Below are 15455 nucleotides of genomic sequence, written 5' to 3'. Positions count from 1 at the left end.
TTTGTCAAGAAGACCTAGGTCTAGCCTCTCGTAGCTTCTAGCAAATGTAGTGAAAGTTTCATCTAACATTTTAATGCAGGTTATTAAATCATCCCTAGAAGTTACGGCAAGGTCCTTAGCCAAAGAGAGGAAAGGTCATATTGCGTAGGAGGGTTTAAGACCCTCTGGTGGTGCTGGTGCAACTGGACTAGATAGTTGTGACTTCCTCATCGGTGTCACGGTTTGGGCCTCGCAATGGGAAACACTTTGAGATGCTGTAGGAAGCTCTAGAGGCATGGGGGTTGTACTCGGTTTTGAGCGGGCAATCATCGTGGTTTGTAAGTTCTTAGGATTAGGTAGGTTTAAGGCCTGGGGCATTTGCTTTGGCCGATAGATGAGCTGAGGCTTGCTAGCCATCACTGGCCCTGGCCCGTTAACTGAGTTCTGGGCACCACTTGTGCAAACCTCTCTCGTTAGGGTGAGGTTGCTTGTAGATGAGCTGCTTAGTTGGCCCTTTTTAGGCACCCAAATCCAGGGATTGCCCTTGTGGTATCCTTGTGCCCGCAAGAGGTCTTTGAAAATCCAGCGCGGTGTGGCTGTGCGTCTACATCGATAGCGCCTAGACTGCCTCTTGGGTCGGGACGGTTGATAATTTGGACTTCTAGGATCACACTTGGGTGGTTTACCCGGATGTGGTTTTTGCCATTTTGGCACCCATAGAAACTTGGAGTCTTTGGCCTTGTGAGCGCTCTTGGTGGGCGTGAGTTTGGGGTTGAGAATTTGGCATGAGGCCGTAGTTTTCGTCTGTTTAGACTCGGGCTGAAGCGTGGTAGTAGGGGTTTCTATCGGCGGCTTTGTAAAAGTGGGGGAGTTAGGGCAGCCCTTGCTGAAAGTCGTCACTATGCGCACATTGCCGATGGCAAGATGTATGTGATTTAGATTGTAATCCACATTACAGTTGGTTTGTTTCTTAAAGTGCGACCTAATAGCGATACATTACCAGCGTCCTTAGTGTCAGGCAACACATGGAAGAAGGCCGATAAACTTTCAGACTCGATGGAAATGACCACCTTGCATTTCCCTAGGAGTGGGTAAGCGGTACCCCCAAACGGGGTGAGTTGAGCGTTAGTGGGCTGTAGTTGTGGTTGACCAATGCGTGTCCAATGGTCATGTGTTAGGATGTTGCAGTCAGCACCTTCATCAATCAAGGCGTTGAAAGAATACACCGCTCCTGCTGCAACTGTGATCCGCAAGTATGCTAATGCCACTACTTCTTCGTCCTGATCTGTCAGGTCAGTTACAATAGCCATGCGGACGTTCAATGGGGGTTCTAACATGGGTGTCTCATGTAACAGATGTGAAGGAGGATAGTACTTCTTAATGCGGCTGCCATTAAAAAAACATATTCCCTCACCGTCAAGTGTCTCCAACTCGACATTTTCAGTCCTACCGATTACGCCCTGAAAGGCCCTAGCCCCCGAAACTTCATCTTCCGTTTATGCCCTTTTACCGAGTACAGCAGAACAAGGTCCCCTTGTTCGAAGTCTCGCTGCGTGACATGCTTGTCAAACCACATCTTTCGTCAAGCCTTTTCACAAATCAGAGAGTGAGTGGCGAGGAGTTGGGTCTCCGTTAAGCGCTCAAGTTCTACTAAGCGGTTAGTCCAAGCCTCTCTTCCCTCCCAACGTTCCTGGACTGCTAGCCTCAAACTAGGGATGAAGAACTCTATGGGCAGAATGGCTTCAGTTCCGCAAGTCAGCCTAAAGGGCGTCTGTCCTATAGCCGTTTTATAAGCTGTGCGATAGGCCCACAAGGCCGCCATTAGCTTGTTATCCCAGTCACTTCTCGAAGTAGACACAACTTTTGTAAGCACATTGACTAGAATTTTGTTTGTGGATTCGGCTTGGCCATTAGCCTGAGGGTAATAAGGAGAGGACTTCTGATGAATTATTAGGAAGGTAGAGAGCAAGTGGGAAATCACTTCATTAATGAAGTGTGTGCCTTGGTCGCTTACAAGTTTGATTGGACAATCGAACCGTGAAATGACCTGCTCCCACAAGAATTTTGCAGTGGTCCTAGCATCGTTCTTCCTCGTGGCTCGTGCCTCTGCCCATTTCGTTAAATAGTTGGTTGCAACTATGATGTATCGAGCTTGGGAATATTGTGCTGTAGGACTGATAGGCCCAATAAAATCGATGCCCCATTTTTCAAAGGGTTGTCGGGCTATGACAAGGGTCATCTCCATCTTGTCCTTTCGCACAGGCACTTTGGTCCTTTGGCACTCATCGCAGTGCTTTACAAATTTAGTTGCATCACGGAATAGGGTGGGCCACCATAGCTGGGACTGTAGCACCTTTCGGGCTATTGTGTCCCCAGTAAAATTCCCGCCAACGATTCCGCCATGTGCTTCGTTTAATGCGTCGTGCATCTCGTGCTCACACACACATCTGCGCAATAAACCGTCTTGTCCCATCTTACAGAGTTGGCCAGCTTATCAATTGGTAGGGCCGAATTTTCAGGATAAGTCTCTTCAGCCTGGCCTTCTCAATGGGTCGCTCTGGTAGTCCATTTTCTAGCACTTGCACTATGTCATCAGCCCAATATGGCGTCAGATCCGCTCTAAACAATTCTCGTTCACTAGACAAGTTAAAAAGATGGGCGTCCGGTAAATCATCAGGCACGCCTTGTCCAACGGCTTCTCCTGTGGGTATGCGGGACATGTGGTTAGCCATGTAGTGCTGCTTTCCTTTGCGTACAATCACAGAGAAGTCAAACTCCAGTAAAAGGAGTAATCATCTAGCTATGCACCCTGTAGCGCAAGGCTTGTTCACAAGATACAGTAGGGCTTGATGGTCAATGAAGAAGACAAAGGGAGTGGCCAACAGGTAATGCCTAAATTTCTTTATCGCAAATACCATGGCCAACCCCTCCCTTTCTGTCATGGAATAGTTCATCTTGGTTTCTGTGAGCTGCCTGCTGGCAAGATTCACCGGGTAATCCAAGTTATGCTCACCAGGCTGGCATAGCACGGCTCCAATAGCGAACTTAGAGGCGTCTATGTGCACATGGAATGTTACGTTCCGGTCTGGAGCTCACAAGATTGGTGCAGTCGAAAGAGCCTTTTTCAATTCTTCATATGCGCGCTTGCATTCCTCCGTCCACTCAAACACTATCAATAGCTTGTACAAAGGTCTAGCTATTAATGCATAATTTAGCATGAATCGTCGATAGTATCCAGTGTGTCCCAAGGAGCACTGAACTCCCTTGTAGTTGTCGGGTGGCGGTAGGTCAACAATGACTCTAACTTTGGAAAAGTCAGTGGCAATGCCGTTCCTTGACACTACGTGCCCCAAGATGCATCCGTGTTTTACCCAGAACTGGCACTTTAAGGGGTTTAGCGAGAGGTGGTACAGCCTACACCTTTCAAAGACAGCTCGCAATTTCTTCAAGTGTTCGTCCCAACTAGAGTGTAAACATAGGTCATCTATGAACACTTCCAGTTCGCGCCTAAGCATGTCTTTAAAGATGGTGCACATTAGGCACTGGAAAGTTGCAGGTGCATTCATTAGCCCAAAAGGCATGACAATGTAGGCAAATACGCCCCATTCTGTGGCAAAGGCAGTCTTGTGCCTATCGTCGGGGTGCACTTGCACCTGATTGTAACCTGAGAAGCCATCCAGAAAACTGTAGGCTTCCTTCCCTGCTACCCTCTCCATCATGTGCTCGGTATAAGGTAAAGGATAATTATCCCTTTTTGTAGCGGCATTCACTTTTTTGTAGTTTACGCACACTCGGATTTTTCCATTTTTCTTCATGACAATCACGATAGGTGACACCCAGTCCGTGTGCTCGATCTCATATATGAAACCTGCCCTCATGAGTTTGTCAATCTCCTCCTTCACTGCATGGGCGTGTTTAGGATTCATGGGGTAAGGTCTTTGTTTTGTTGGCACTGCATCTGGAATCATTGGGATGTTATGAGTCACGACCCTAGGGTCGACTCCCTTAAGTTCTTGTCCAATGTCCAGGCAAACACATCGATGTACTCTTGCAGGAGCGCAACAAGTTTGGTCTCTTCCTCTTCTGCCAAGTCATCTGCGACGAATACCGGTCTTGGTTCTTTGCCTTTCCCAGCCAAGTTAACCTCTTTGACTTTGGCGGGTCCCTCTATTGGTTCACTAGTCTGACCTTGTCTTTTTGCACCTAGTAGGACCACCACTCTGTCACCCTTTTTAAATTTTGTAAACTGTTTGAGTAGATCCTGTGGTTTCCTCTGCCTTTCCGCTTCTGAGCCCCTTGCTTGCTTCCTGGTCTCCTCTTTTAGCCTCCTGCACCTCAGGTGGACTGGCAAGTCTCCCTTGGTGCGTTTGACCTCAGAGGGTTGCGGTATCTCGGGATCACTCTCAATACTAACTTCCGACTCTGAGTTGAACTCGTATCCTTCACTAGAGGAAGGTGTTTCCCCAGGGGGTCTTAGTTCCGTAGGTGAATCCGTCTTGAGCACTGGGATTACCCACCATTGTGCTACTCCAGCTTGCTCGTAATCTACGGCTTTTATTCGTTCCAGCCAGGATTTGTCACACTCCATTAGTCTGCCCTTCTTTCCTAGGCCTTAAGTCTGCCCTGATTTGCTCTATCGCTTTTCCCTCCGTGTCATACTCTATCGTGTCTACCTCTTCTTCATCTCTTCTCCTGCAGAGCGAAAGTCCTCATACTCCTAATCGTCCGGGTCCTGTTCTTCTGACTGCTCATCATCCCCTAAGCTTTCCTGTTCACTCTCCTTGTCGTCAGTAACTAAAGCCCAGTTATATAACAAGTTCAGGTCATGGACTTTGTTCCATTTCCATTCTAGTTTAGCTAAAAGGTCACGTAGAGGCTTTAAGTTAGCGGCCAAATTGCCATTCAATTTATCGGTCAGATACTCCACGATCTCCTGAAGCTCTAGTTTGTTGTTGAGGATGCGAGACGAGGCCAGTTTGCTTGGGTTGAGCGAGCTTTCTACCATCATGCAAAGAGGCACAACTGGCTCCTTAGTTGGCATGGTGGCGGTTTTAGTAGCCTGCTGATGTGGTCCTTCCTCATTCGAGAATGGTAGGTCAATGGTTGCCAGCACATGCATCCAATCCCTCTCATCCTCAGGGCAAGGAATATATCTAGCTAGCAATCCATAGGGCTTGGTTGGTTGAGTATTGCCTTTTAGCATGGCTGAGATGGCTGCCAGGTCAACAGACGTCGTCCTCCAAGTGTCCATCTCTACCCTCACTGCACTAGTTCTGTTCCCTAGGAAAATCAATCCATTGCCCCAATCCTCTATGAATCGTGCATTCCTCATCCAAGGTCGGTCTAATAGTATGTCGTAATCCACTCCCTTCATGACAATGAAGTTTACTGAGAATCACACACCGGCAATCTTTACCGGCCAATTCTTTAAGATCCCAAATGGTCTTACCTTCATTCCGTTTGCTAGCATGACATTGAATCTAGCGGTCTCTACAGGAGGGTTTCCCCATGCCTCTAGGACCGCATGGTTTAGCACACTAACATTGGCGCCTGTGTCTACAATTCCCTTCCGAGTCATGTCTCCTAAGGCTAGGACGGGCAAAACTGCGTGCATTTCAGTGCCCTCCCGAAAAGCATTGATGTGCAAAGACTTAGGATCTGCGTGTAGAGTTAGACTTGGGATCCGTGTAACTGCATCGTGATCTTGCGGATCAGTGCCCACAAGTTTCGCGTGTCCCTCGATTGAGTCTCTTAACTCCTGCCACAAGGAGTGATTTTGCCTAAGCAGATCCTCCAGGCTTAGAGTTACTAGGGTGGACAGCAAAGTTGTGAGGAGGCTATTGGACCCTTGTCTTCCTCTGAGACTGGTAATTCTAGGCCATGCATCTTGTCTGCCTTGGTAAGCTTCCCCCCGGCCTTGCTGCTGAGCCGCTTTTAGTGGTGCAGGCATGTTCCCAACCTGTGGTTTTGAGGGTGAGATTGGTGTGCTAACACTGGAGAAGTCGTCCATAGGGTCTTCCAATATGGGTTTAGCATCTTCAAGGTGCTTTTGGGCGTCCTTGACCCACTCCTTGACCTTGGCTATAGATTCGAGTTGCCGTTTGGGATGGGGATATTCCCCTATCTTGGCACTCCCTAGCTCTGCTGTCTTAGGAGCCCAGGTCTCTGCCTCTGCGTCAGTGACCCTCTTTCCCATTACCAGCGTAGTCGTTTCCTCGGTTTTAAGGGTTATCTTCGCATCAGTTCTCTTTTTCCGTCTCTTCCGGCTTTTCTTCCCTATTGAGGTTGCATCAAGGTTACTTGGCCCTGGCAAGGAGATGCCTACTTGTTTCATTTGAGCTCGCGTCATAGCATGTAGTCGGATGGGAATATCCTCACTACGGAAAGTCTCAACTCCAAAGAGCCCCAAAGGCACCGATGGCATGCTGGTAGCGCTCGTTGATGGCTTCCGCCTAGGACAATCAGGAAATAGATGTGTGATTCCACACTTTGTGCATCGGAGATCCGCTTTGTCCTTGTTAGCTTATTCTCGCTCTGGGCAGTGTGATGAAATGTGGCCTCTGCCTCGTCCTCTTCCTAAGGCCATCACCGGTACTGGCCGATAGTCCATTAGGACTGGGTTGCCCTCCTCATTGTAGGATACATAAGGATTGACATATGCCTCTTCCTCATTGGGCTCCTCCACAAAGTGAGCAGTAGCATAGCATCACTAGGTGGGTGAGTCACAAAAGGCCCTAGTGGCCTAGGTATGCCAGTTGGGTTCATCTCCAGCCTAGGCATGATAGGTCTTGGGTCAGTTGGTGTTGGAAGAGCTAACTGGGTTCCCCTGCCAAAGAAATTAGGTGGCCTATTGCCTAAGTATGGAGGGTTGTATTGCTGCGTATACAGGAGTCTCCTCGACATTCTATAGTGCACTGCATCATGTCCAAATCTACTGCAATTTGAGCACGGTCGAGATCTAGGATCTTGGCACTCCACTGGGAGGTGATTACCACCGTAGTACACACATTGTACATGCGATCTCACAGGCTTTCTAACGAGCTCTTGCAATCGCACAATCTCCAGTCTCATCTCTGCCATCCCTTGGTCATTTTCTACACTCTTTCCCTTGTCCTGCACACTAGCAATTACTTTTTCCCCTAAGATGGCTGATCTCTCAGGGTCCCTTTGGCTCACACTATCTCAGTTGGTAATCCTCATGCTACGTTCCCTGAGTTGATCATCTACGCGTATTGCCTCCTCGAAGACTCGTGCTAGCATGTCTCGTTGTAAGGTGGAGTTACTAGCCAAAGCCTTGTAGAGCTCCTCGCTTCGAATCCCGTTCATGAACACTGTAGACACTACCCTCTCGGTGGGTCGCTCATTGGCAGGGATTCTCTTATAGAGACTGTGCACCTAGGTAACATAATCCCTAACGTCCTCCTTCTCCCTTTGACTGATATTCATCAACCTAACAATGAGGTTGTCCGAGTACCCTGCCTCCAAAAACCTCTTGATGAAGAGGCCCTTAAGACGAGCGAAGTTTGTACGTTCTGCGTCATCCAGACTAGAGTACCAGGTCCTCCCCTTGTCGCCTAAGCACAGCCGAAAGCTTGAGCTCGCTGCGCAGGGTCAGTAAGACCGTTCGCCTCACATGCTCGAACTGCTCCATGAAGCTGTACGGGTCACTGCTAGGTTCGTATCGAGCTAGTTGTTTCGCTACTATGGGGATTCTAGCTTGCCCTTTAGCTCCTTGCGTGACTCCCAATCCTGACAGTAGCGCGGTGGCTAGGGCAGTAGCACTTTGCTCCATGGATGTATTGTCCATGAGTCGCTTTGCCACCAGTTCACTCAATGTCATGCCAGCCTCTGCTGCCCGTTCCCTCTCTACATTCGGTCTGGACTTGGCTGCCCCAGCTAGGTCTAGTACTCGTCTAGCCTCGTACATATCCATGTCCTGCTGCAGCCTTCTAGCCCTCTGCTCATGGTTGTAGGCAATTATGCCTTCCAATGCTCTCTTGATAGCTCTTCTCTCTTCTTCCAGGTTAGCCACCACTTCCTCTACAAGTCTACCTTGGATCTCAGTCCTAGTGAGTAGATCGTAGTCGTGTACCAGTTCCTGGACCGAAGTTGGAAGTTCTCCTAAATCTAATTGGTCTTCCCCTTGATCGCCTCTTGATCCCGACATTGTTTCTGCTTCCAACTCCACGAGGTTGTCGATGAATCCAATCAGCTCCAGTAGCTTCCACTCCTCTATCTTGTTGCTTCCTGTGTCTTTGTGTTTTCTCCAGGTACTACTAGTAGGGCGCTCAGGCACCTATCTAAGTCTTGAGGTCTCCTCCTACTAGTGGGTTCCTTAATGTTATTAGATATCGAGATGTGTTCCTTGTTATTTGAAAGCAGCGGTGATCCTTACTCACACGTTGTGCTTAGTGCTTTCGTGGTGCTTAGTGCAAAAACATGCTTTTCTCTTTTCTTGCTGTGCAGGTTTAGTGGAACACAAAAGTGAAACGCCGATGCAAAAAGAGTTTAATGCGAACTCCACCTTGTTTCTACCCACGTTTTGAGCCTAATTTGAGTTTTCAACTCGGTTCCCGGCTATTCTATGGTTCCTCAACACCCTGAGTTCGATAAATCTCTGAGATTGTAATGGCCAAATTGGGTTCTGGGGGTGTTCAGGGTTGCGTCCTGGGGTCAGGTCAGCAAAAGATCCTTATCTTTGTGTTTTGGCAAGATGGTCCGATTTTGGGAATCGGACCGGGATGGTTCGACTCTGAGATTCGGACGGTCCGATTCTGGCAATCGGACCAGTTTGGTCCGACTATAACAGTCGGACGGTGGTTGGTGGGTTGGGACAGGGGTGGGTCCGATTTCTTCGATCAGACAAGGTGTCTGATCGGACAGGCTGGTGGTCCGAGTGGTTCGATCGGACAGGATGGTCCGATTGGATAGTTGAGTGTTGGATTATAAGGGGTAGTCTGAGTGCCACGTGGCACGTCCGATTGGGCTGGTCCGACCGATTCTGGTAATTGGACCGGGATGGTTCAACTCACTCTTAGTTGTCCGGTCTGATTCTGGGAATCGGACCACTGTAGGTTGGTCCGACTGTGTCAGCGCGGGTGCAATGCTGGCGCGTTTGAATCCTCCTTACTGTTTGCTGCACTCAATCATCACAAAACATCCCATAACCGATTAGAGCGCTACTAGAACTCACTGGACTCACCTGAAGTAGCACGAATCGAATGCACCTAGAATCGGGGTTGCATTTCCTGGCCCTGTGAACCAGAAACTCTCTCTCTCTCTCTCTCACAAACAAAGCCAACTAAGAGAATGAGGTCTGTCCTGGCCTCCGAGGCCTCTTAAGGTTCTTTCCCAGCACTGCAAAACCTTACAGCCAGTTCCATGTCCCTGTTTCACACAGAAGCTTGAGTCTGGTCCCCTGTTTTCCTATTTCTAGCAGCAGCCAGAACCTTTGTTTTCTTTGGTTTTACCCTAATCTAACCTCAATCTAGTGCAGCCAATATGAAAAACAGAAATGCAAAACAGTAGTCCTAATCTAATGCTTCCAACAAACCCAAATACTTACCTGTTCCTCAGATTAAAACCTCTTAAGTATCCTAGTTATCTTGAGCACTGGTTCAGGCTGCAAGCCCTACTTCCATGCTCGATCTGATGCGTGCGGCGCTCAAAGCTCGATTCCGTAGGTCCTAGCAACGAAACCAAAATGTGGGAGCTCTTCAACCTCTACCCCGAGACCTACGGACCACTTATTGCTCAAGTGTTTCGAACCGAGCAGCCATGGCTACCTCTCACATAGCCGTCGTGCAATGCCTACCTTGCGGGTGTAGTGAGCTTACCTTGATGCTCGATCGAGTACCTTCCTCTCTCTTGCACCCCTGCAGCTCCACGATCCTTGAGGCAAGCTCAAGCAACCTCAATCCCTCTCCCATGAGCTTCATCCTCCATAGCCATGTACGAGACAAGAGAAGAGAAGAGAGGAGGAGAAGATGAAGAGAGAAGATGGAGAGCTTCTTCTCCAAGATCCCTCACCCTCACACAATCACTCCCTCACTCCCTCACACTCTCTCAATCCCTCTCTCAAGCACAAGCAAGTAGGCAAGAAGGCAAGAAACAAGAGGAGAAGAAGAAGACACTGTCTGCCACACACGAGAATGCTCTTCTCATTCATTTTTTAACTTTATATACATGCCCTAATTTCCATGGGCGGTCATCCCCCTTTTTTTACATGGCCGGCCATTAGCCTAGGCCCCTTTTCTCATTGTCCGTCTACCCTCCTAGCTTCCTTTCCACTGCCTGTCTGCATTTACAAATTGCACGGGTGAGAGCCCGGCGCTCTTTTACAATATTTCAGGGTGTGCCTTTTCCATTTTAAAATGCGCCTTTCCCCTTCGGGTTAACAAAGGTCTTGGGGACCCATTGTGACTTGACCGTGCATCGACGTTTATGGCAAAGCCTTGGATTTCTAGGTTTTGGGTGCGGATGATGAGCTTTGTGAGGCCATGGGTTTCTATTCCTAGGTTGCGCTCCCAGTTTAGGCACCCATTTGAACCAGGGTTCATGGGCTTCAGTGTCTGTTCTAGTGGGTTGTTGGCCCCGAGACTGGGTGGGTTGTGACGAGTCACGACCCCCCTTCTTAGCCTTGGCCGTGAGTTGCTCTACCAGTGGCATTGTGGACTTGGAAAGGGTCACACCGCCTTGCTGAAAGCTGTAGCTAAGCGGATGTTACCTATGGAGAAGTGGATGCCCTGCAACTCATAGTCGACATTGCAACGAGCTTGCTTCTTGAAAGTTTGTTCCAACAGCGATTTTGTGCCTACATTATTAGTGTTGAGCAACACATACTATCGGCATGCTTTTAGACTCAATAGAAACTGCAACCTTGCACTTTCCCAGAAGTTTGGAGGGTCAACCTCCATAAGGGGTGAGACTAGCATTAGTGGGCTGCAACTGTGGTTTGACAATTTGGATCCAATGGTCATGAGTCAGGATATTAAAATCAGCTCCCTCATTGATCAATGCGTTGATGGTGTATGTGTGTTTGGTAGTGACCGTCATGCATAGGTAAGCTGGTGGTAGTGCTTCCTTATCCTCGCTGTCCATCTCGGTGATAGTGGCTACTCGTACATTGACAGGAAACATTGGCACTGGGGGCTCATGCAATGGGTGTGTGGGGGGAAAGTACTTCTTTATGCGGTTGCCATTGAAGAAGCCTATGTCCTTGCCCTCTAGGGTTTCAAGTTCTACGTTGCCAGTTTGGTGACTGGTTCGAACCTTGAAAGGTCCTAGCCCCCCTGGAATTTTAGTTTTTGCTTATGTCCTTTGACTGAGTATAGCAGTACTAAGTCACCCTGTTTGAAGTTGTATTGCTTGACATGCTTGTCGAACCAGCTTTTACATCTTGCCTTCTTGCATATGAGTGCATGGGTGGCTAAAAGTCGGGTTTTTGTTAAGCATTCACGTTCAATCAAGCATTCAGTCCATGCCCCCTTTCCATCCTATCTTTCTTGATGGGAGATTCAGAGGCTTGGTACGAAGAATTCGAAGGGAAGGATTGCCTCTATGATGTCAATCTAAAGGGGGTCTATCTCCTAATGCCATCTTGTAAGCCATGCGGTAGGTTCCACAAGGCCACCATCAATTTCTTATCCCAATCACTGCTTCTGACACACGGAGATGACCTTGGTCAGGACATTCATTAGGATTTTATTTGTTGATTTAGCTTGACCGTTTGCCTATGGGTAATATGGTGAAGATTTCCGATGGATGATTAGGAAGGAGGATAGGAGGTGAGCTATCACTTCGTTGATGAAGTGGGTGCCTTGGTCACTAACTAGTTCAATGGGGTAGCCGAATTCTGAGATCACTTGCTCCCATAGGAACTTAGCGGTGGTCCAAGCATCATTCTTTCTTGTAGCTTGCACTTCTGCCCATTTGGCTAGATAGTCGGTGGCCACAATGATGTATTTAGCTCGTGAATATTGTGTCGCGGGACTAATGGGGCTGATGAAGTCAATCCCCCATTTCTCGAAAGGTTGTTGTGTGATAACTAGGGTTAGCTCCATGAGATCTTTACAGATAGGTACTTTAGTTCGTTGGCACTCATCATAATGCTTCACGAATCATGTCGCATCTCAAAAGAGGGTAGGCCACCACAGCTGGGACTGCAACACTTTGCGAGCTATCGTATCTCTGTTGAAATGTCCTCCTGTGACTCCGCCATGTGCCTCTGTCAGTACATCATGAATCTCATGCTCACACATGCATCTACGCAGTAACCAATCTTGTCCTAGCCCTATAAAGTTGACTAGCTTTCAACTGATAGGGTTGGATTTTTAGGATAAGCCACCTAAGTCGGGCTTTATCTATTGGTCGCTTTGGCAGTATGTGTTCAAGCACTTGAACTATTTCATTTGCCCAATAAGGTGTCATATCAGCTCTAAACAAATATTTTTCGCTAGATAATCGGAATAGATGCACGTCTGGCAGTTCGTCCACAATGCCTTGTCCAGCAGAGCCGGTTCTCCTGTGGGGATGTGAGATAGATGGTCAACCATGTAGTGTTGTTTTCCTTTATGCACCATCATGGAGAAATCAAACTCCAAAAGTAGAAGAAGCAATCTAGCAATGCATCTTGTAATGAATGGTTTATTAACTAGATACAATAGGGCTTGAGGACCAACAAAGAAAGTAAAAGGCGTAGCCAAAAGATAGTGCCAAAATTTCTTCACAGCAAACACCATGGTCAAGCCCTCTCTCTCCATTTTCAAGTAATTCATTTCAGTCTCAGTGAGTTGTCTACTAGCAAAGCTCACTAGGTAGTCCAAGTTGTGTTTGCTAGGTTGGCACAACATAGCTCCTACGGTGAATTTCGAAGCATCGATGTGCATGTGGAACTTGAGTGTCCAATCTCGGGCTCATAATATTAGAGCGGTGGTTAGATCCTTTTTTAGTTTCTCATACGTGCATTGGCACTCTGCGATCCATTCGAATACAATCAATAGCTTATATACAGGTTTAGCAATCTATACGTAGTTTAACACAAACCGTCGATAATAGCCGATATGCCCTAAGAAACACCAAACACCCTTGTTATCAATCGGGGTGGAAGATCGCGACAATGACCTTGATCTTTGAGAAATCTGTGGCAATTCCATTCCTTGACACCACATGTCCTAGAATACATCCATGCTTTACCCAGAATTGGCATTTCAAGGGGTTCAATGAGAGGAGGTATAGCTGACATCATTCAAAGACCACTTGGAGTCTATTTAAGTGTTCTTGCCAAGTAGAGTGAATGCACAAGCCGTCCACAAAGACTTCTAGTTATTCCTTATCATGTCTTTGAATATTGTACACATCAGTCGTTGGAAAGTGGCTAGTGCGTTAGTCAATCTAAAAGGCATGACGATGTAGGCAAAGATTCCCCATTCAGTGGTGAATGCCATCTTGTGCCTATCGTTAAGATGCACTTGCACCTGATTGTATCCCGAGAAGCCATCCAAGAAACTGTAGGCCTCTTTCCTAGCCACTCTCTCTAACATGTGTTTGGTGTATGGCAGTGGGTAATTATCTCTCTTTGTAGCTGCATTTACCTTCTTGTAATTGACACACACTTGAATCTTTCCATTTTTCTTTAGGACAATGACTATGGGCGAGACCTAGTCTATGTGTTCAATTTCGTAGTCTATGAATCCTACTCTCATTAGCTTGCCAATTTATTCCTTGACAGCATGGCTATGCTTTGGATTCATGGGATATGGTCGCTGCTTGGTAGGCATTGCGTCAGGTGTCATGGGTATGTGATGAGTCACCACGCTCGGGTCTACTCCTTTGAGCTCTTCTAGGGACCAAGCAAAGACATCTATATACTCTCATAGTAGAGTAATGAGATTTGCTGCATCTTGCTCTGCCAAGTCGTTTGCTATAAAGACAGGTCATGGGGTCTCCCCTTCCCTGGCTAAATTGACCTCCTTGACCTTGGCGGGTCCCTTGATTGGTTCACTTGCATGCCCTTGTCGTTTGGCTCCCAGCAAGATCACCACCCTATTTCGCATTTTGAACTTTGTGAATCATTTTGGCAGGTCTTGCAATTTTCGTTGTTCATCCGCCCGTGTTTCCTAGTTTTGCACTTGTCATTCCTCTTTTAATCGTCGGCGTCGTAGGTGGATGGGTAGGTCCCCCTTCATGCGTCTAGTCTTAGGAGGCTGAGGTATTTCAGGGTCACTATCTGAGCTGACCTTCGATTCGGAATTGAAATCTCCATCTTCGTTAGAAGAGGGTCTCTCTCCTAGTGGTCATAGCTTAGAAGGCGAGTCCATTTGTAGTAGTGGTGCATCACTTCGTTGGGTTAGGCTTTCTCGCTTGTAATTGATTGCACCTGCGTGCTCCAACCAAGTTTGATTGCAGTCCTTAAGTCTGACTCCACCTCTAAGTGCACTCTACTTGTGTGGTCTGGGGTCTACTTGTATTTGTTTGATTATATGCCCCTAGTGTCACTCTAGGGTATCGATTTTCTTTTCACTCTCATCACTGAAGGAACAACAGTCATATTTGTCATCCGGTTGCTCCTGGTTCTGACTATTCCCTTCTTGTTGGTCGAGAAGTAAGGCCCAATCATACTTCAAGTTCAAATTGTGCACCTTGGACCATCGCCATTCAGGCTCATCCAAGAGATCTTGGAGTGGCTTAAGGTTTGTCATTGGATTGCTAGCCAACTTATTGGTTAAGTATCCTAGGATCTCTTGGAGCTTGCATCTGTTGCTTGGGACTTGAAATGCAGCATGAGTGGGTCTTCCATGTAGACTCTCGGTCATCATGCAGATTGGCACTAAAGGTGTGTCCTTGAACTTATCAGTTGCCTTGATGGTTTGTTCATATTCCTCAGCATTCGAGAATGGTAGGTCGATGGTAGCAAGAACGTGCATCCAGTCTTGCTCGTCCTCAGGGGATGGGATATACTTAGTAAGAGCTCCATAGAATCCCTTAGTCTGCTATCCATCGCCCTTTAGCATGGTGGAGATGGCCTCTAGGTCGATTGGCATAGTCTTCCAAGTGTCCATATCTGCTCCTACAGCCTCTGTTCGATTGTCTAAGGAGATAAGACCATTGTCCTAGTCTTCTATGCCTCTCCCATTGCACATTTAGGGTTGGCCTAGCAAGATGTTATAGTCCACTCCCTTCATGACTATGAAGTCAATCGAGAATTGGATTCTTGCAATCTTCACTGGCCAATTTTTTAACATGCCACACGATTTCACCTTCATTCCGTTAGCTAGAGTGACATTGAACCTAGCAATCTCAATCAGTGGATTACCCTAAGTTTGCAGTATTGCATGGCTTAGCACACTCACTCCTTCTCCCATGACCAAAATCAAAGGAAATGATGGCACCACAAGAAGGGCTGCCTAACAGAGCCTAAATGCTCCGGGCCAACAAACCAGTCTAGGCCATTGGCCAAGAACCACAAACTTAGGAGA

The sequence above is a fragment of the Lygodium microphyllum genome, chromosome 12 (assembly GCF_053477565.2).
Source record: "Lygodium microphyllum isolate KBCC chromosome 12, Lygodium_microphyllum_v1.1.10, whole genome shotgun sequence".
Classification (NCBI taxonomy): domain Eukaryota; kingdom Viridiplantae; phylum Streptophyta; class Polypodiopsida; order Schizaeales; family Lygodiaceae; genus Lygodium; species Lygodium microphyllum.
This window is presented reverse-complemented; position numbering follows the sequence as displayed.